The sequence below is a fragment of the Rhineura floridana genome, chromosome 12 (genome assembly GCF_030035675.1).
Source record: "Rhineura floridana isolate rRhiFlo1 chromosome 12, rRhiFlo1.hap2, whole genome shotgun sequence".
Classification (NCBI taxonomy): domain Eukaryota; kingdom Metazoa; phylum Chordata; class Lepidosauria; order Squamata; family Rhineuridae; genus Rhineura; species Rhineura floridana.
The window spans coordinates 39811753-39834904 of NC_084491.1; positions in this window are offsets into that span (position 1 = coordinate 39811753).

Here is a 23152-nt window from a genome sequence, read left to right on the forward strand (position 1 = left end):
GCATTGCAGTTTGCCAACCAAACAGTGTTTACAAAAATGCATGTGTTAGGGAAAAGTGTACATAAAAATGAATATATGATTGAAAAGAACATACAAGATGCATTATGTGACAAGAAATTGCTTGCGGGAATGTATACATCGGTCAGAACTGTCTACAAAAATGTGTTTTATTAGGAGAAATTCACACTAAAATGCTGGACCTTTTCCATGAAGATTTTTTTTTAAAAAAAATCATGAATTGCTACAGAAATGTGGAGAACTAAATTTAAAATTGGAAAAATGAGAAACGGAGAGAAACAAACCTGGCACATCTTTCCATCCCCAGCCCAAGGTGGCAAAAATGCACACATAAGGAGACAATGTGCATACAAACATATATATTAGTGAAAAGAACATATAGATGTATTATACTAAGGAACGTTGCAAAAATCTGTTTATTAGGAGAAAATGGCATAAAATGCTGCCAAATTTTCATGAGGATTTTTTTTTAAAATCACAAAATTGCTGAAGAAATGCAGAGAACTGAATTTAAGATTGGAAACATGAGAACAGAACTGGATAGATTCATCCATCTCTGGTTGCAAACCATGATGACTGTGTTCCGCCTTCCTTGTGAAAGTGACCCTGAACATGATGAAGAATCTAGAATCACAAGTGAATCGGTGTTAGGGTTTGAAGTTATTGATTATTTAAAAGCTACAAAGGGGTCACAGCTTCAGAAACAAACAACTCCCCGCATCTGTAGGCGAGAGGTTCAGCAAGCACACCAACTGGACCAACACAGAGACAGCTAAAGGTTGATTAAGGCATTTTATTACTTAGCAAGAAAAACTGACACCTTCTCACATCCTTTTCACACAGGCCAAGCTTAAACACTTACAAGATTAAAGCAGAGTAGAAGACATTTAACACCCCTGAATACGGGGCCTCATCATGATTCAGAAGAGAAGAGCCCAATTGTTTTCCCGGCACCTAATTAAATATCTTTTCCACCCCCAAACTCCAAGCTATATTATTAGTCCAACACAAATACACATGTCACCTATGACTAGGGGTGGAAAGATCTGTCAGTTCTCTCAGTTTCTCATTTTTCCAGTGTTAAATTCAGTTCTCTACATTTCCACAGAGATCTGCGATTTTTTTTTTAAATCCTCATGAAAATTCTTTGCCATTTTAGTGTGAATTTCTCCAAATAAACACATTTTTGTAGGCAGTTTTGACAAAGGTACACATTTTTGCAAGCCATTTCTCATCATTTCATGCCTTTTTGCATGTTATTTTCATACATGTATTCATTTTTATACACACTTTCCCCTAATATATGCATTTTTGTAAATGTTGTTTAGTTGGCGAACTGCATCCCAAAATTCTAATAAATGTGAATTTCAAAGGATGGCTGTGTTTCAGTTCTCATATTTTTTCAGAAATTGTGAATTTGATCAATTCTGCTCGAAATGCAAACTGAATTGAAATTCTCACCCATCCCTCCCTACGACACCAGTTCCCTGTTCTCCTGTGGGTTTTACTTTCATTCAGGAGTGATCTTCCCTGTTCTTGTGATCAATATGTGATTCTACTTCTCTGTAACTCATCTCCATCTAACGGCCCCCAAAATGGGTGTCTAATGAAATCATGTCTGACCGCAATGCCTACACGTACCCTGTACTTCTATTCTGGAAGGTTTTCTTACATCACTGAAGTTTGGGTTCTCTATTTTCACTGGATATCTGGTCCTATTGTTTCAACCTGTGTACCAGAATGTACTTGCAATACCAGCTATTATTGCTCACTTTGGTACCTTTTCACCATCTGCCCATTAACCTCTCTCTCTGTGTCCATGATGCCACTGCTTTTTTTCTCTTGTATTATTTTGGTTCTCCTAATTGAGCACAGCAAAAGCCCCTAAGCAGCATTTATATCATTCAGATACATACACGCCTCTGCCAAAATATAAAATCCTAAATCCCAAAGTTTCTGAATCCCCCAAATCCTAACATCTGTCAGTGGCAGCGTGCCTCTGGATATCAGCTGCTGTGAAGCACAAGTGAGGAGATCCCTGTTGCACTCAGGTCTTACTTGCAGACTTCCCATCTAGACATCAGGCAGGCAGAGGCTTCTCTTCCGTCTTGGCCCTTATCTCTGACCTTCGGGCTCAGTGCTTGAACTGAAGAATGCAGGTCTCCATACTAGAGACTAATGGGTGGTTTGCCCCAAATGGCCTGATGGGCTAAATTCAGAGGCTTGTTTGCCGCCCTGGGCTCCTGCTGGGATGGAGGGCGGGATATCAATCAATCAATCAATCAATCAATCAAGAGACCTGTAGGTCAATGGTTCCCCACGATGGCATTACTGGGCTCTTGATTAATGGCATGACTCTGCCTGCCTAGGCAGGCCACTGGTTCTCCCTTGTCTAGGCAGCTATAGTCCTTCGTCACTCTCGGTCTGGTCTCCCAACTCTCACTGACTGTGCCTAGTATCTCCATTTTACTTGCAATGCTTAATAATAATATTTATTATTTATATAGTGTATTCTGTGTGCATGGTACTTTACAGAGAACAAAAGGAGAGGTCCCTGCCCCAAGGAGTCTGCAAATACAGAAGAAACAACAAAGGTCAGAGAAGGAGATGGAGGCAAGAGTAAACCCAGGGTAGCAATATGTGGTTACTTCAGCTTCACATGTTCCTAAGCTTAGTTACAGGGTGAACTATTGTGGGGCAGGGGAAGTGAGGGGGGGATTAATCCCTGCTTGCCTTAACAGTGCTATGTCCTGCATTTCAAAGGCATCTATTTATTTAACGTGCCCTCCATTGTCCCTCTCATTCGGTCCTTGTCCCTGGTAAATTGAGGCTTCAGTTTTTGCTCTTATTTTTCCTCTTGGAGACTCCTCATTATTAGTGTGAATTCCTAGCATTGCCATTCTTCAGGGTTCAGTCTCCAGAACTGAAATCTCTGAATGGGTGCGTGGATGATGGATGCATATTGTCTGTTGTGTACATTTAGGTGAATGCCTTGTGCATGGATGCTAAACCACTAGGCATAGTGCACCCTGCCACTTCACATTCTGAAGCAGCTGGGGTATATTTTGGACTGTTGATGACATATTGCAGGGCAATTCTGCTTTCCTAGTTTATAGTTAACCTACAGAACAAACCACTTAGTCCTGTGCAGGCATTCATCTCCACATGTTCTCAGCATGCATGGAGGGAGGAGCACTGGTGTGCACACACTCATCCTGCCCCCAATGGCCCTGGCCCCATCAGCTCAACCCCCAAACTTTGCAATTGAACATGAAGTTCTGAAGGGGAGATCTTGCATGTTAGTCTGGATGCACTTAGACTCCTCTAAAAGAATGGGAAGGCCAATCACACAGGTTTCCCAATTGTATGTGACAGGGGTCACCAACGTGGCACCCTCCATCGCTAGTGTGACCACCGGTACCTCCTACAGTGCCCATGGAAGGTCTCAGTAAATATTCCTTCAAAAATCCATAATGCATGAGGGACTGCTTGCTCTTCCTGCTCCATTCCTGTTTGCACCAGCTCAGGCTCTCCTGTGGTGAACACCACTCCTTTAAACATGACCACATTTCATGGGATGCCAGGATTGGACACGCCATTCGGAACAGAGGAGAGGTGCAAAGAGCCGCTCTCCGTGAACCAGCACAGCGCTGTCTGATGTTTTTGCCTTTTTTCCATTGATGGGAATGGTTGATGAGGTGGCATGCCCACACCATTTTGTGACCCTGCCTCTTTGGCTGCTCTTTTTTTAAAAAAATAAAAAAATCTGGCAGCCATTTTGTGTCATGTCACACACAGCTGTAGCCATTTCTTTGGCTGGCACCCATGACGCTGTCTCAAAACTCCAAATGTGCCCGACCCACTCCATAAGCTTGGTGACACACCTGGTGTGTGGGATTCTAAGCATGTTGAGCTACACGTGAATATCTCCTTTCAGACCAAAGGGAGACCAAAGCATGTGAGGTTCTGCTCCTTCCTCCACATGTCCCCACAATTCATGCAGGCAGTTGCCAGAATGGGACTCTTCTTAGATTTAAAATAAGTGCCAGAGATGGCTAGAAACATATGACCACACCACTGGTCTATCTAGATCAATATGGTCTTCACTAGTTGGCAGTGGATCTCCAGGGTTTGAGATAAGGGCAAGTTCCCAGCCCTAGCCGGAGTTGCTGGAGATTGAACCTAGGACCTTCTGCATTCAAAGCAGACACTCTACCATTGAGCTACAGCCTACTGCAAGGTGAATGGAAACAGTGTAAAGCAGTGAGGAGCCTTTAAAAATGTGTGACATTGACAGGGCTTGCAAAGTGATCCTCGGTTTGCACATCTGGGTGTTTTCCTATTTTTGTTTGCAAAGGGGGTGAGTTAAGGATTCAAGCAGCCTCACAATCCCTTTCCTCTCTTCTCTTGACAGCCATTCTGAATGCAAATGTGAAAATAAGCATATAATTACCTTATTTTCTAGGAAAAGAAATCCCCGGTCAAATTGTCTTCCTGCTTTTCTCACCTTTTGAGGGCGGATGAGTCACTCACTGTCATCCAAAAAAGGCCCAACAAACTTATATTCCACACTGAAAATTCAAAGCATTAGCACACACTGTAAATGTGCTTGAATGTTAGGCAGTTATGAAGGCGTTTAATATAATATGTGTATCCACGTTTCTGCAAACTGCCAATTTACGCCCACTGGGATGCAGGATGATGCATTTAATTGAGCGAGGGACTGCAGTGCACTTTCTGGCCCAGTGGAGATCAGGGCACGGTTTGGTCTAGAAGACCCCGAACTTGGTCAAACCAAAGAATGTGAGCAACCACCTTGCAACAAGATCTTGAGGGTGTTCCTAATCATATGTAGAGTTCCTTTGCCTCAATACTGAGTTATAGCCTACTCTACTAAGAGTCCCAGAAGTCATAACCTACTGTTACCATCTGCCTGATGAAGACCGACACTACAACCAGCCTGATAGAGACCAACACTACCCCTCATATCAATGGCAGCTAGATGGGATAAAAGTCACCAGCAAGTGGAGACATGTCCATACTGTTACTCCTTCAATAGGAGGTTGGGGGGGAGGAATGGTGAACCTGTTGAACTTCTATCCTCCATTCAGCAATTTAAACAGGGTTAGGGAACCTGTGGTCCTCCAGATGTTGTTGGACTACAATTCCCATCAGCCCCAGCAAGTGTGACCAATGATCAGGGATGATGGATGATGTAATCCAACAACATCTCAAGGGTCACAATTGCTATTCACCCTTGCTTTATCCTCTAAATCCAAGATAGGGAACCTGCCACCCTCCAGATGTTGTTGGGCATTAGACGTGCTGATGGAGTTGAACTGTGGTCCAACAACATCTGGAGGACCGCTGGTTCCCCACCTCGGTTTTAATTGCTGTCCCTGTGGAAAACTACTTTGAAAACTCTTATCGATATATTCTAAACAGTAATAAATAAATCTCAGATTGATTCCTCAGTTAGATGTTGCCATTTAATTCTCTGTGCAATCACTGGCATTTGGAAGGTGAGCATGCTATGCCATGCACTAGCTGGATAATGTCTGTTTTGTCCTCTTCCATAATGAATCCCATCTTCCTCCTTCCTGGGTTGTGCAATCGCTATTGATTCTGCCTTGACACCTCCGTTTGTTTTCTGTCGGCTCAGGCATTCTCCCCGCATCTCGGCGGGCATTTCCCCCTCACTTATCTGTAATTTCCTTTCTTGCTACTGCGGCAGTCATTCTTTGCCATTTGCTGCAATGCCTCCGGGGGTTTTATATTAGCTTGATGGTGCTCCCTCTCATCAGTCTGTCCTTGATGGGTTGTGGCTGGCAAAGACAGTGATGGGAAGAAGCTGGCAGAGGGCATGGAGGGGGTTCCCATCCATTACTGTCGCTTGCTTTTGACGTTCCAGCTTTGCTTCCAGACTGTTTAAACACACACACACACACACACACACACAAGATATGCCTGTGCAAATTTGCCAGATGATATCAAACTCCTGCCCCAGAGCTAGAGGTGCATGTCAAATCCCTCTGAGAAAATGCACTCATCAGAACACTTAAAAAAACTTCATTGAAATTCCTGTGGCAGGCCTACAGAGGCTTCTCCAAATTTGCTCCAGATTTTACAAAAGATGAATCCTCTGCTCTGCAAAATGTCACTGATCTTGTTCCACACTCTGGTTATGTCCAGACTGGACTACCACAGTGTGTTCCAGTTCAGAACATGGCAGCTGGATTATTAACAAGGCTATTTGCTGTAGCGAACCTGTTTCTTTGGTGCCAAAAGACTGAGCTTCTAGAGTGGTTCCAAGTACAATTCAAAACACTGGCTTTGAACTATAGGAACATGGGAAACTGCCTTATACAGAGTCAGATTACTGGTCCATCTAGCTTGATACTGTCTGCACTGACTGGCAGCGGCTCTCTGGCATTTCATACAGGGTTCTCTCCTAGTCCTAACTGGAGATGCCAGGAATTGAACCTGGGGCCTTGGATAACTCCAGTGTTAAAGGAGTTGCACTGGTTACCGGTTGCTTACTGAGCCCAATACAAGGTGTTGGTTTTAACCTTTAAATCCCTATATGGTTTTGGACCAGTCCATCTGAAGGAGCGCCTCCAGCATCGGCAGGGATGCCGCTCAACAAGATCAGCCTCAGAAGACCTTCTCTTGATCCCACCGGTTAAAACAGCTAGGCTGGTGAGGACCAGAGGTAGGGCCTTTTCAATAGTGGCCCCCACCCTATGGAATTCTCTCCCAAATGATCTCCGCCATGCCCCTTCTATGATGAGCTTCCGCCGGACTTTAAAGACTTGGCTTTTCCGGCAGGCCTTTGGAATGGGTTAAGTTTTACTGTTGGGTTCTTAAATTTTAATTTTTTAATGTTCAATGTATTTTATCTTGTACGTCGCCCAGAGTGGCTGGTCAACCAGCCAGATGGGCGACTAATGGATATAATATAATAATAATAATAATAATAATATGCAAAGCGCATGCTCTACCACTCAGCTACGGCCCTTCCCCAAAATAGGAACATAGGAAAGCTGCTTTATACTGAGTCAGACTGTTCGTCCATTTGGCTTAGTACTGTCTACACTAAGTGGCAGCCGCTCTTCAGGGTTGCTGATGCTGTCATGCAAGTTCCAAACACTATGCACTTTCCTGGGCTTCTTAATGAGAGCACTTGAGAGCATCCCTGCCCAGTAAGCTGAATGCCTGTTCCATAAAGACCTCCAACCCTTTTTGGCCCAACAGATGTTGTGGATGGAGAGAGAGCCAGAGAGAGAGAGGGAGGGAGAGAGAGCATGATCAGAACTGGGAGTTTCATCTCAGTGTGTATTAAATTAATTTGTGAGTAGGACTGAGATGGGAGGAAGTAATTGCAGCTTGGAATGTCAAGCGCCTTCAGTGGCTGCGACGTGAGGTGATTCCTTGTGCCAAGCCAGACAAGCCAGACCTTGCTGTCCTTGTACGTTTCATCACAGGATTATTTCCGGTGTCACTCTGCATTAAGGTAGAGCTCTCTGCAGGGTAATAGCCATTTTGGGGTCTCTCCTTGGCTGCATTTTCCACTGGAAGTGTGATTGGAATGTACTAAAAGGCAGAATGGACTGGGCAGCCAGAGAGGAAGAACCTGGGAGACAGGATGAAAGTTGAAAGACTCTAACACTCTTGGAGTAGCACAGTCATGTGGTCAGCAGCACCATAGGTCATATGGGTCAGCAAATGGGCAAATCTTATTTATTTTCATTAAAGCCGTTTACAGCAACCATACATATACACAATAAAAAACACATAAACATTTAAAGCCAGAGATCGTCAAAGAGGTTTTCTTAATTGCTTCCATAAGCTTGGCAACAGAGAAACGTTTTCAGCAGGTGTTTTTAAAACAGAAGGTGTCTGCTGAATCTCTGTTGGGAGAGCATCCCCCAGGACTGGGCCAGTGACAGCAAAGAGTCCATTTCTTTTTGCTGTCAGACGAGCCTCACCAACTCGAGGAACAACCAACCACACTCCTGCAGATGATCTCAGTGATGGAGCTGGGATATCAGAGTTCAGGCTGCTCCTCGGGTACCATGGACCAAAATTGTTCAGGGCTTTGTAAATGAATACATTTACAAAAAGGCTTTATAAATTAATCTTGGGAAGCAGAGGACCATAAAGGACCCGCTAACCCAATTGGCTAACCTTTTCCTAGCTATGACTGCTCCTGGACTGGGATAAGCCTGGTAACATGCCAGATGGATTACTGCAATGCAGTGCACATGGGGCTATCCTTGAAGACGATACGGAAGTTGCACCAAGGAAAGATCCCATCTGTCTGATCGTGAAAGTGCTGCTCTGGCTGCCAGCTTGCTACCAGGCCGTTGTTAAATCTATTTATTTACAGTCACTGGAATAGGTTAATAGACATGACTAACTTAGGTTCATTAATTTCAATGGGTCTACTCTGAGTAGACTTTAGTTCCATACAGCCCTCTGTTTGTTTTGATAATGTTTCACTGATACATTATCAATGCTGTTTGCCAGTCCGTGTTCCAGACTGGAGGAAGGGTGGGATAGAAAAATAGTAATTTAATAAAATCAATAAAAATGAACTGCACTTAATGTTGTTCTGAGATCCAGGAATGGGGGGGGGATAGACAGGACCAGGGGAATGCTGTGGCAGAATTGGGACAACTGAAAGTAGCCTTCCCCAACCTGGTGCCCTGCAGATGTTGTTGGACTCCAATTCCCATTAGCCCCAGCCAGCATGGCCAATGTGCAGAGATGATGTGAGCTGTGAACCAGCAACATCTCTCCCTCCTTTCTTCCTCTTCTGAAGTAGGAATGGGGAACTTGTGGTCCTCCAGATGAGGCTGGACTCCAACTCCCATCATCTCCCTGACCATTGGCCATGCTGTCTGGGGCTGATGGGAATTGGAGTCCAGCAACTTCTGGAGGGCACCACTCCAACAACATTTTAATCAATGGTTTAGATGAGAGGGTGGACAAAAATCCTTATAAAATTTGCAGATGACACAAAACTGGGAGGGATAGCCAACATTTCAGAAGACAGGAGCACAAATCAAAATGACCTTGATGGAACAGAAATCTGGGGTGAAGGTAACAAAATGAGATTCACCAGAGACAAATGCAAAGTCGCATGCCTGCTGTGGACTTTTGGCTTAGTTTTTATCACTGTGGTTACTCTGAGAACAAATTATGAGTCTTCGGAGCCTAATAAGATTATGAATGGAATGGATCTGGCCATCAAGTCATTTCCTAACTTGGAAAGTTATGATGTTTTCTCTTTTCCATTGCTCTGAAAGGGTTTCAAACATGAGCCTCAAGGCATTTCTTTCTGGGCAAAAGCTAAATGAACATTAATCCATTTATTCTGCCTTTGTTCTAAGAATTGCCAAGTAATAAAGAAAACCTAAGGCTATAAATGTATCCATACTTCCCACTTCAGCTCCTTTTCTTTTCTTTTTTTTGTCTGCTGATGACACCATTAATTTGTCAGTGATTTTTCATCTCTCTTGCTAACTTCATTTGTCTTTCATACAGTAAGCTCACTTCTCTTCAAGTTTAGTGGCAAGTGGGATCCCCTGGCACACACTCTGACCTCTTTATTCATACTCAAAGCACCACCTAAGCCTCTAAAAGTAATGCTGGATGAAGGAACACCCAAAAACTGCAATCCCTTCCAGATTTCCCACCAGGTCAGGTAGTTTACCAATCAATGTCTTAATCTGGATTAAGTCTAATCTACTTTCTTCTGATGTTTTCTCCGCAGAGCGAGCTTTTGGTTTTTGACTTGGAAAAGAAAGCGCTCATTACGAAACTGTTGATAATTATTTTTTCCTGGGTACTTCTTATATCATGCTGAGACCTTTTTATTTTCCTGGGGGGGGAAATTGCAATATGAGGCTTAGCAGACCCACTTTGACTCTTTGAAGACTAAATTAGCCTCATTATCTTTTAAAATGTCTGACTTGGAGTATAAAAATAAAATAAAATCCCAAACTTGACGGGGGAATAAAGACCTACATTAATAATGAGATCCAAGAAATATTAACAGCTCTGAAAACTAAGGAGAGGAACCAGTGTGGGGATATTAATTAAAGATAATGTAGCCCTCTGTAGGAAAGTGTGGGCAACTGAATGTTGGTTTTGAGATTAATGCTGAGTGCTGGATGTGGGTGGGGCTTGTGTAAACCAAAGGCTGTTGAGAAAGCATTCCGTTGGTGGTGGGGGTTGAGGGCAGGACTCATTGTATTGTGAGATTCTGCATGCAATCTGTGATGCCGTCGTTTCCAGCCAGAATTTAACAGTGCTTGCCAAGTGTTCATGCTACACATAATTCTCTGGCTATACTATGCAGCTCTTTTCGCTATGTTTAACTCCTGCTTGGATAGATGTAATCACACTGATGCATGAAACAGACAAAAAAAATTAATCCTCTTGCAGATAAGGGAGAGGCCATGTAATTATGGAGGTGTTTAAAGTGATTGCTGTAAAAGGTTACCTTTATTGTCATTGGGATTTTTCATCTCCCTGGGGTTTCCAACCAGCACAAGTTCTGGAAAATGCCTACGGGATGCTGAAGATGAAATTGCATGGGGCACTGGAATTCTGGGAAGCTGTAATGTTACAAATCTTCAAGTAACATTGACCCACAACAGAAGCATGTCTGCGGAGGACCTGGCATGAAACAGTCGGACAGTAGCCTGGTTGGTGAGATTCTGGACTGTGGATGCAGTAATGTCAGAAAAGGCAAAGAGCCCACAAAACCTTAGGTTGTAACAATGTGTTGTTTAAAAGATATTTTAGTGCTTCATCATTTGTTTGCCCTCCAGGGGTCCCTTTTGGAGGAAGGACAGGATATAAATTTAATTAATCTAACAACAACAACAACAATGCCTTACCTGGGCCAGAAAGCAACACCGGACTCAGGTGCATCATACATTTACAGCGCCGTCATATCACTTTCAACAGTCATGGCTTCCCCCCAAGTATCCTGAGAAATACAGTTTGTGAAGGGTGCAGAGAGCTGTTAGGAGACTCCTGTTTCCCTCACAGAGCTACAATTCCCAGAGTTCCCTGTTAAACCACTCTGAGAACCCTAGCTCTGTGAAGGGAAGAGGGGTCTCCTAACAACTCACAGCATCCTTAATAAACTACAATTCCCAGGATTCTTTGGAGGAAGCCATGACTGTTGAAAGTGACATCAGAGTGCTTTAAATGTATAGTGCAGATGGGGACTGAATCTGGTCGATTTGTTAAGAACATAGGAAGCTGCCTCACGCTGTGTCAGACCATTGGTCCATCTAGCTCCTGGAGAATAAGTCTGTCAGTGACTACTAGCTATGATGGCTATATGCTATGTGTCCACAGTCGAAGGCAGCATGCTTCTGAATACCAGTTGCTGGAAACTGGAGGAGGGGAGAGTGCTCTTGCACTCAGGTCCTGCTTGTGGGCTTCCCAGAAGGGGATCTGGTTGGCCAGTGTGAGAACAAGATGCTGGACTAGATGGGCCTTTCGTGTGATACAGCAGGCTCTTTTGTTCTTAGCTCACTATTATCTACACTGACTACCAGCAGCTCTCCAGGGTTTCAGATGGGGGTGATGTAGGGCTCAGACAAGGAGTCTTCCACAGTAGTCATTGACTCCCTGCTGTCTACACCTCTGGTAAGAGGGTTGTAGCTGGTCAGATGAAATATAGTCAGGAAACTCAAGCTGAGTTATTCAATGACATCCAAGGAAGTTGGATGACATCTGGAGGCCAAACCAGCCCAGTCTGTGGTTTACAGGTCTGCCGCCTACTTAGGAACACAGGAAGCTGCTCGCTGAGTGTGTTAGCACCTACTGGTTTCCGTTGGTCCTCATACATGATGGGTTCCAGTTCCAGTTCTGGTTCTGGTTTGTCCTGTCAGGAACGTAATGAGTCATGGCAAGATGTTCCCTTTCTGGCCTCATTTGTCTCCCTGCAGGTCCCTGTTATAGCCAGAGGTGGATGGCAGTGTGCAGGCTCCATCTCTTGCCTGCCAGACCTTATGTGCCATGCTTAGGGCCTACAGTGGACTTAAGTTCCATACAAAAACCAAGGTTGCCATGCCCGTGGTGGATTCTCAAACTGCCGATTTAAGACTGGGACTACTGGAAATGTTGCGCTTGAAACAGGTTGCTTTTTGTTTTGTTTTTAAAAACCACCTCTATAAAAACCCATCTTTCTCTGTGTAGCTGAGTTGGCTGTCAAAAGCTAATCAGATATTCAGACAACGTTTGGAATTCTCAGTTGTGCCTTTGAAATGAGGATTGTATTTGCAAACTTCACAGTGTACTGCAGAGGTGGCTTTTGTTTCTGTTATATCTGATTCTTCACTTGTTGGGATTTTATTCAATATGCATTCATTAATAGCTTAATGCGATAGAACTCCATTAACTGCCAGGCTTGTGGGACATTGGAATCTGTTGAATAATCCCATTTCTAAATCTCCAGTGTGGCTAATGCTAGTCAGCCGTTCAGTGTTGTCAGCAATCAATTTGGTTAAGCCTAAAGAGCTGCTCGACATTATGTGGATAAACAGCTGATTAGCTAGGAATGAGATCTAATTTTCATCTGGACGCGAACACAACTCAGTGTTGCATAGTGGGATCTGGTACAACTGGGGATACAGGACAGCCAATAAGAGAACAGCCCATATGGTTGAACATCCGGCAACAAAACCATCCCTAGAGCCCACCAGTCAAAGAGGGAATGAAATTCTGACCTAACAGAGAATGAAAGCCTCTAACTCTAAGCCAGGAGTGAGGAAACTCAGGCCATGATACAGACTGTTCCTCAGGACTCACCCCAGCCTCTACTGGCTCTGCTTTGCACCCTCTCTGAATGCTTTTGTCTGGCTATGTCCTTGAATGCTACTTGCTTGCCAGGATGGAAGGTTGTGTGAGTGTTAGGGATGGGGGAGAAATTCAATTTAGATGCATTTAAAACCAAACGTATCACATTTGAACTTTCCACCGCAAGGTGAGAACTGAAACACAGCTATATGTTGAAATTCGCACGTCCGAATTTTGCGACGCAGTTCTCCAACGAAGCAATGTTTACAAAAATGCATATATTAGGGGAAAGGGTGCACACAATTAATATGTTGGTGAAAATAACATACAAAAAATGCTGGGATAAATTGCTTGCAAGAATGAGTACATTAGTCAAACCTGCATACAAAAATGTATTTATTAGGGGAAATTTGCACTAAAATGGTGAAGAATTTTCATGAGGATTTTTTTTAAAAAAAAATCACAAATTGCTGCAGAAATGTGGAGAACTGAATTTGGGATAAGGAAAATGAGAAAATGAGAGAACCAAAATTGATGCATCGTTCCACTCTAGTGAGTGTTTTTAGAAACTAGTACAAAAGTAACATTTAAATCCATAGTTCCATTCATTGCTCCATCCACCACTGGCATATGGCCCCTGGAAGGTTGCCCATAAGGGAATGCAGCCCATGGGCTAAAAAAGGTTCCCCACCCTTGCCCTGAGCTTTCACCTGCAGAACACCTGAGTCTCCTGATCCAGGTGGAAGCAGCACATCAGCGTGTTCCTTGGAGACGACTGGGTTTCAGTCTACCACAGCCTTTTCTTACCTCTGCTTAAGAGGACACTGTTGTAGTTTGCCCTCTTGTGGCCTACACAATGCATGTCTTGCCCACTGGCATCACTCAAACCTCTGCCCTTTTCGCTGCCATCCCTCCCTCCAGCTCCCCAAATGCCGGTTTTCATGAAAGCTCATGAGAAAGTCCAGAGAAGTCAATAGTTCAGTTTTATTAATTTCCACAAGCAGGTACAGTAAAGTCTTTGCAAATCTGCTGTTCCTACAGATGATTCTGAGAATTGTTTTGGAGATGGCTGGGGAATAAAGAAGCATTCCCAGTTGCTAGGTGGGCTTCGGCTCTCGATGCTAAGATTAAAACAGTGCCAGATAGGGCGGAACTAGGAGGGGAGCACATTTTGTGAACGTTTTAGCAGCTCTGCTTCTGGCAATTTTTCAGTGATTGTATCACAAGAGGATTCAGACGCTTCCTGAGCTGGTTTTGTTTGACTTTGATAATAACAGCACATTGGCAAGTCTGAGTGCCCAGGGTAGCATTGTGATGTCATTGCATTCACTACGTGATTTCTAATTGGTTGGCATCACCCATGTGACTGATCCAGTAAACTTGGGTCTCTCTCTCAATCAGGGGTGTAGTTGTCTGGGGTTGAAGGGGGTAGGAGACCCCTTACTTTGTTAGGAGCAAGGTCCCAGTCAGGTCCCTATGTATGAGCAAATCAGCATGAAAGGGGAGCATGTTAGCCACTGAGAAGTGTCCTTGTCTTTTCCTGCTGACTGGAGCCAAATAGAGTGAAAGGACGTAAGTCACCACTGAGAAGACTCTTGTCAGTAGCTAACACAAGCTGCCCCTTTCATACCAATTGGCTCCGGGAGATGTCTGTTGTAGTGGAGTGTGGACTCTAACATGGAGAGTAAGGCATTGAGTCATAGCATGTTTAGGCATGGCTGTGTCAGAGAGATCAATAGTCAGAAATGGCTATGGCAGGACCTCATACCTGGAATAATCTCTGGACCAGGTGACCGTCGCTCAATGGTAGAGCAACTGCTTTGTATGCAGAAGGTCCCAGGTGCAATCCATGGCATCTGCAGATAAGACTGGTAGAGACCCCTGTCTGAACTCCTGGAGAGCCACTGCCAATCAGTGTAGACAGTACTGAGCTAGATGGGCTAATGGTCTGACTCAGCTTAAGGCAGCTTCCTGTGTTCCAAACTGCTTATCCTTCAGAATCTCCAAAATGGGCCACCTATTACTTGTTTTGCTTCAGGGACAGCAAAATGCGAACTGATGGTTTGTGTGTCTGACCATATGGGTTGTCAGAAATTGCTGCTTGTCAGGATCTCCCGTCTTCATCAGTTTCCCTCTCGGGTCCAGGTGTCCTCATTATTTGGTCATTTATTCTGTCCTTGATAGGAAAGCTTCACCTTCTCTTGCCTTCTCTAGCTGATGGAGGAGAAGAAATCAGGAAGAAAATGCTGATAGGAAGTCAAATTTCAAATAATCTTTTCTGCAGAGGTTACAATATTTTGGAAATGTGTGTGGGGGGAGAAATGATTGTCTCAGATCTCCAAATTCATTAAATGTCAGGGTTTCCTCCCCTCCCTCCAATGGTGGAGGCCAATTCTGGCCTCATTGCCTGCTTTAGAGAAGGAAAGAGGTGAAGGGAGGTGAGATGATGAAACAGTTCAACAGCTGTATATATCAAAGGGTCTCTTTTTGTGCGATAGGCAAAGAGTTTGGGAAGAACAGAAGCTTCTTCAGAGAGAAGACAGTGCGATTCTAAATGCTCAGGGCCAGGAGATCTATTAATATAATAAGATCATGCTTGTAGAAGGTGGGATGCGGAAGGAATTCAAATGGCAGAGATGGAAAGAAATGGAATTCACCTCCTGGATCACTCAAGGCTCCTGCTGGGAGGAAGGGCAAGATATAAATCAAATAATAAACAAACAAATAAATAAGGCTGGGTTGGTCTGTAAAGCAGCAAAGGAAGTCTTCTAATGAGCAAGCTTAATCTGGTCAGGGCTTGACACAGCGCCGTGCACAGAAGCCCAATGACCAGCTGATCATCAGGGCTTCCAAAGGGTGGTGCGTGGAACAGCTGATCATGGGGGCTTCTGTTCACAGTGATATGCAAAAACAGGCTACCTGATATCATTGTGATGTCAGGTGATTGACAGGTGGGCAGTCCCACCTGTCAACAAACCTGGCCCACGGGGTGTGGGGGAGGTAAGGATTTGGCCTGCTGGATGGATCCAGTTCCTCACTCCTGACCTAGAAGCTCTTACAGGTGCCAGTATCACCTGTCCCACTCTGGCCCACTGGAACAAGGAGATCCCCCTTGCCTGGCAAGGCTGCTTTTCCTGCAGTTCTTTCCTTTCACCAGAGTGGAGTGGGGGTGCTAAGGTTCAAATGAGGGGAGAGGGAACTCTTTACCTGGTCCAGGGGTCAGCAGAGAGCTGGTCTGGGCTGCCTGCAAGCCCATGACCATGTAGGGGGGAAGCAAGCCTAAACTGTAAGTAATGTTTGAGGGTGCCCTTATTTATTTGTTATTTTCTACATTTATAACCCTGTTTTCCTCCAAGGAGCTCAGGGCAGAATACCTAGCTTCACCAACTTAATTTTATCCTCACAACCTTTTGAGGTAGGCTAGGCTGACAGTTAGTAACTAGTCCAAGGTCACCCAGTGAGCTTTGTGGCTAAGAATGGGGATTGGAACCCAGGTCTCCCAGGTCCTAGTCCAACACTCTAGCCATTACACTGTATTGTCTCTCGCTGTTGCTGACTTCCCTGAATCTATATGGGGTGTCCAGCTCTTATACAATCTTTTTGTGTGGTGTTTTACCAGGGTTGAAAATGGGTGGCTAGTAGCCAATGATAGCCTTATCATCTGTGAATTTGTCTAATCCTCTTTTAAAGCCATCCAAGTCACTGGCCATCACTTCCTCTTGTGGTAGCAAATTCCATAGTTTAGCTTTAATTTGTTCTTCTGTGTTTTTCTTTGGGTTTATCCCATTGTTTCTGGGTCCCATAGCTCATCTCAGGCTGCTGCCCAGAGATTTTTCCTGCCAATTCCCGATCTTCTGATTAAGGAGTCCCTGATAAGCTTCAAGTGGCCCCTAAAACACAGTCTGCTGTATTGTATTTATTTGCCATGTGACTTTCTCACTGTCAAGAGCATGCCGTAGGCAGCAGCTGTCTGAAGTGAGCCCCAATCCGGGAACCAGGAGCCATGGGACAAGGTGATGGACAGGGCCAAGATGAAAACCAACTGAAGGACAAAGCAGGAAGCAGGATCAAGAAGCAAATCAGGAATCAGGAGAGAAGGCCAAAGAATAGTCTGGGATACAGGAAGATGGCAGGTCTGGCTCAGAAGACCGTGTCACTCAAACGAGGCTCAGATGGCACAAGAAGACCTTTATGTGCCTTCCAGCCCAGGAGGATCCAGTGGCCCCTCTAAGTGGGCAGAGTCAGCCCAGGGCCAGAGAAGGCTGCCCCTGCAGTTTATTTGCTTGCCACATAAATCCCAGCAGCTTGTGAAAGTCACATCCCAAGTCTCAGGTTGAAGGTTTACAGGAATCACTGTCCATTGCAATTAGGGATGGGGGAGAAAGTCGTTTGCATTTAAAGGCGAATCTACCTAATCTGCACTTTCCAAAACGCTATGCAAATGGAAGCACAGCTGTTCTTTGAATTTCACACTACTCCAAATTTTGCAGCACATCTCTCCAGCCAAGCGATGTGTACAACAATGTGTATACTGGGGTACAGTTGCATACAAATAGCATACAAAAATGCATTATGTTGGGCAAAATTGCTTTGCAAAATGTATATGTTAGGGGAAATTGCATACAAATTCTCCTTACTTTTCAGTGCAGTTCTCTAGCCAGATAACGTGTAGAGAAATGCATAGATTAGGGTAAAATTCACTAATAAAAATTCATTAGTGGAAATAGCATAGGAGGCATTATATCAGAGGAGATTGCTTTGCAAAAATATGTACATTAGGCACAATTGCATACAAATATGTGTGTATTAGGGGAAATTTGCACTAAGCTGCTGATGAATTTTCATGAGGACTGAGAGAAACTGAAATCCACAGATTCACCCATCCCTCGTTAGAGAGAGAGACAATGTGCATAGCAAATGTTCTTTTCCCAACTACACCCAGTTTCACAGCTTTGGGTTCCTGTTGCAATCTCTGCATTTTGGAAAAATTCTAAATCCTTTTGAGCTTAAAAAAAGGGGGTCGGTGGGTGAGAGAAAACTCAGAAGCACTCCCTGGAAGGCCCAAGGCAGCGACTCTCCCCCCCCCCATTCTGCAGTTTACTGTCATGCAGGGGTAGGGCCCTTTTGTCTTTTCCTCCCCATGTGAGGTTTGACAGTCTTCCTCGCAGGTGCACCCACCCACGCCTCTTGGCCCAGCTCCATACAGGTTATGGGAGAGAGAGACATAACTCATGCAAGGTACTTCCTATAGTCACCCACCAGATGAGGTTTGTTTCCTTCAATCAGACTTTGAGGGTAGGAGGGAGACTTCTCTGGCTGGAATCAGCCTGTAATTTGTGGAGGCATTCCCTGCAGAGTAATTACAACCCTTGGGTGGATGAGGAGAAGGCCGGGGAAAGCAGGAGAGAGAGGGGGGGGGGAAACAAGCACTTGAAGCTCCTCTGTTCTATTCCTTCTTCCCTTCATGGTTAATATTCATGAGGACTCTCAGCATAAGAGCTAAAAATGTTCAACTCCTAAATCTCATCACTTTTACAGAAGCCTAATTAAATTCTTTGGTAGAAAGGAAACGGTGACCTTCAAAATGGGGGTAGTGCTCTTTGCAATGCTCTGTCCCAAAATATTAACTCAGATAATGAGGGGTGGGTGAATCTGTCAGTTTAGGTATCTCACTCCCCCCCACACACCTTAAATTCAGTTCTCTACATTTCTGCCTTGATTTGCTTTTTTTATTTAAAGTCTTCACAAAAATTCATTTTAGTGGGCATTTCTTGTACTATACACGTTTGTGCAAACCATTCCTCCCTCCCTAATATAATCGTTTTGTCTGTTACATTCGCTAATATATGCATTTTAAGTATACTTTCCCCCTGATATGTGCACTTTCGTACATGGCTGGAGAACGGCAATGTAAAGTTTGTTGAAGGGTGCATTTCAGAGGATCGCTACATTTCAGTTTGCATATTGTCACCTGAAATGCCAGTTAGGTAGGTTCGTAATAAAATGTGAACCAAGCTGAATTGCTTGCCCAGTCAGTTAATGTGGTCAGAGACGTTAGCAGATGCCAGCCTTTTCCCAGGTGTGTATCTGAGATGGGGGGGGCAGGAAAGGGAGGGAGGGGACAGCAGGTGCATCATTGTGGTTTACATTTAGACTGCTCAAGCCAGCATCCTGGGTCTCTCCCCCTTCCTCCCCCCACCCTCCACTTTATCCTCAAAACAACCCTGTGAGTTAAATGAGATGTGATAGCTGCCATCGTGGCTGGAGGCAATATGCTTCTGAATACCAGTTTCTGGAAACCCAGGAGGGGAGAGTGCTCTGGCGCTCAGGTCCTGCTTGCAGGCTTCCCTTTGAGGCATCTAGTTGGCCGCTGTGAGGACAGGATGCTGGACTAGATGGGCCATTGGCCTGATCCAGCCACAGGGCTCTTCTGATGTCCTTATCAAATATCTGAAGGCCTTGACCCAGAAGACAGAGCAAACCTCCCTTGCTGCAGAAGGCAAGACTAGGCCCAGTGAGTGGAAACCCTTATCTTACTTCATTTGCCCTCAGCATTTGATATTCAGGGGTATACTGCCTTTGTACATAGAGGTTCTATTAAGGGATCATGGCTCAATGCGATTTTATAGCACACTCCTCCATGCATTTGTCTCTTCCTTTTTAAAGCCGTCTCAGCCAGTGCTCTTCTCCACAATTTGCAACAGTGAGTTCTACAGATTAATTAGGTGTTGTGTGAACAACTCTTCCTTGCGTCAGCCACTCATCTTCCTTGAATGATCCAGAGTTCTAGTGCTGTGACAGGGGGAAAGTGGGGGGGGGGGAAGCCCTCAAACTTCTTTTATGATAATAATGGTGCCAACATGTTCTGGGGAAAAAATTGGGGAAAGAGATATAATGAAAGAATGATTAAATTAATACAGAACTGTTTTGACACAACGAGGGATGACAACTCTATCATGGAGTGCCATTTCCCATAAGGATCTGCTTCAGCTGCCTGTTCTTGTGCTCTTAAGAATTCACGAGTTGGCCATCTGAGTCATAAGGAGTCCAACACTTGGGAAGGGGCTTGAGCTTGAGAGAGAGCGGGGAGGGGGACAGAGCGTTTGCGTTGTCTGCAAAAAGTTCCAGGCAGTCACGTACTGGCACATTCAGAAGTGTAGGGTCCCTTCATGGCAGTCACAGCCATACCCTCTCTCATCCTTTTATCCATTATTTATTTTTGCTGCTGAGTTGGGAATGAGATCCTTGTTAACACCGTCTCCCACAACAACAAGCCAATAAGCATGAAAGGGGAGAGTGTTAGCTACTCAGAAGAGTCTTCTCAGTGGCTGACTCACCTCCTTTCACTCTGATTGGTTCCAATCAGCAGGAAAGGACAAGGAAGCACATTACAATACTCTTCTCAGTGCCCATCATACTTCCCTTTCATGCTGATTGGCTCATAGGATGCTTGAGACATTGGGACCCTGCTTCCAAAAAAGTAAAGGGTTCTAAGACCTCACCCCCCCCAAGAGCCTGGACAACAACACCCCCGGTGCCAGGTTCAATCCCTGGAGTCTCCAGGTTGGGCTGGGATGGAAGGCTCCTGCCTGAAACACTGGAGAACTCCTGCCAGTCAGTGTCGACAAAATAGAGCTAGATGGCCCAGTGGCCTGACTCAGGGTCCCTGTCTGCAGTGAACAGGTGATCATGGCTGATATCAAAGTGAGGACTGGAGAAAAGAAGCACAATTCTTCTCATTTTATCTTAAGGCAGGATTAACATGCAAGATGTGTCCGCATCTGGATTCTGTGCACCTCACTCCTGCAAAGGATTTCTTCATACATTGCACCAGAAATGCCAGAGGAAGCAGGACACTTCAATTGCCCCTCCAGCCCCCCCATCTCACTGACATCTGGCACAGTCAAGTGCATAATGGCAGGGGCAAGAAACCTTTTCTTCTGACCAAGGGCCACCTTCCTTTAGGGATAGTCTGGCAGGGGCCACATGCAGCGGAGGCTGGTGGCTCCAATGTCAGCGAGGCAGTGAATCCGCTCCAGGTTTTAGTCTGAACTTTCAAGGAGCTCTTCCCCTCTGCAAACTGCTTCTCTCCCTCTCTTTCTCCTTGCCCAGCAGACTGTCAGGAGAAAGGCAGATAATCCTTCCCAGAGATCTGAAATGATTGCCTGCAAAGGGCTTTTGGAACCAGGCTTAGGTCACATAAATTTAGGCTGAGGGCTGCATTCATGGGCCACAGGTTGCTGACCTCTGCATTATGGGATTGCCTCCCTTTAGAAAGGGAGATGTCCTGAGAAAACTCTCATAGAGAGAATACAATTCTGAGATCGCTGACAAAACATGCTTAGAATTGTTTGATCTTTGATATGAAGAATTGGATAAACATCCTGGGCAAGGTCCTTGAACGAGTGGTTGCAGGCCAGCTCCAGACACTCCTGGATGAGACCTATTATCTGGATCCATTTCAGTCGGGCTTCAGGCCTGGTTTTGGCACAGAAACAGCCTTGGTCGCCCTGTATGATGACCTTTGTCGGGAGAGAAACAGGGGGAGTGTGACTCTGTTGATTCTCCTTGATCTCTCAGAGGCTTTCGATACCATCAACCATGGTATCCTTCTGGGGAGACTGGCTGAGTTGGGAGTGGGAGGTACTGCATTGCAGTGGTTCCGCTCCTACTTGGCAGGTCGCCTCCAGAAGGTGGTGCTTGGGGAACATTGCTCGGCACCCTGGACTCTCCAGTATGGGGTTCCGCGGGGGTCAGTTCTGTCCCCCATGCTGTTCAACATCTACATGAAACCGTTGGGTGCTGTCATCCGGATCTTTGGAGTGCGTTGCCATCAGTATGCTGATGACACGCAGCTCTATTTCTCCTTTTCATCTTCTTCAGGTGAGGCTGTCAATTTGCTGAACCGGTGCCTGGCTGCGACACTGGACTGGATGAGGGCTAATAAACTGAGGCTCAATCCAGACAAGACTGAGATGCTGCTAGTGGGTGGTTCTTCTGACCAGATGGTGGATGTCCAACCTGTCCTGGATGGGGTTGCACTCCCCCTGAAAGAGCAGGTTCGTAGCTTGGGGGTTCTCCTAGAATCATCTCTGTCACTTGAGGCTCAGGTAGCTTCAGTGGCACGGAGTGCCTTCTACCAACTTTGGTTGGTGGCCCAACTATGTCCCTATCTGGACAGGGATAACCTGGCCTCATTTGTCCATGCTCTGGTAAACTCCAAATTAGATTACTGCAATGCACTCTACGTGGGGCTGCCTTTGAAGACGGTTCGGAAACTGCAGCTTGTGCAAAATGCAGCAGCCAGATTGGTAACAGGAACCAGATGGTCCGAACATATAAAACCAATTCTGGCCCACTTGCACTAGCTGCCTGTATGTTTCCGAGCTCGATTCAAGGTGCTGGTTTTGACCTACAAAGCCTTACATGGCTTGGGACCACAATACCTGATGGAACTCCTCTTCCGATACAAACCCACCCGTACACTACGTTCAAGATCAAAGGCCCTCCTCTGGGTGCCTACTCCAAGGGAAGCTCGGAGGATGGCAACAAGGGAGAGGGCCTTCTCAGTGGTGGACCCCAAATTATGGAATGATCTCTCTGACGAGGTGCACCTGGCGCCAACACTGTTATCTTTTCAGCGCCAGGTCAAGACTTTCCTCTTCTCCCAGGCATTTTAGCATGTGTTTTATACTGTTTAAATTTTTAAATTGTGTTTTAAATTGTTTTTATAAGATCTGTTTTGAATTGTATTTGTTTTAATGTTTTTAGTTACTGTAAATCAGCCAGAGAGCTTCGGCTATGGGGCGGTATACAAGTATAATGAAATAAATAAATAAATAAATAGACTTCATTCCTTTCCAGTGTTAAATCAGACCCAAACTGGGAATGAGGAGGTGGAGAGGTTGTTCAAGAGAGTAATAACCCAGCCATACAATAACTCTGGACAGCAAGGTCAATTAAGCACTCAGAAGTTTAATTGGAGATCATATAATCAGAATTTTATTGACTCTGCCAATGGAGCTTCTACTGGAGTGAGTTTAGTACCAGCCAAAGGTGCTGTGGGGGAAGTTCCATTAATGAACTGTACTTTCTTCATCCAAAATACATCATGAATACTTTCCTGCTGAAGTAACTCAGTTTTGCTATGCATGAGAATATCATCCTTAATTCCTGAGGCTCCAGTCAAGTTACGATATCTTTTTTTAATCTACCAGGCCAGGCTAAATGGGGGAAAGGAACTGGTCAAGAGTGCTTTTGTCCTTCTTCTTTTCTGGAAAAAAAGCCAGATTTAATATCTTCTTGTTTT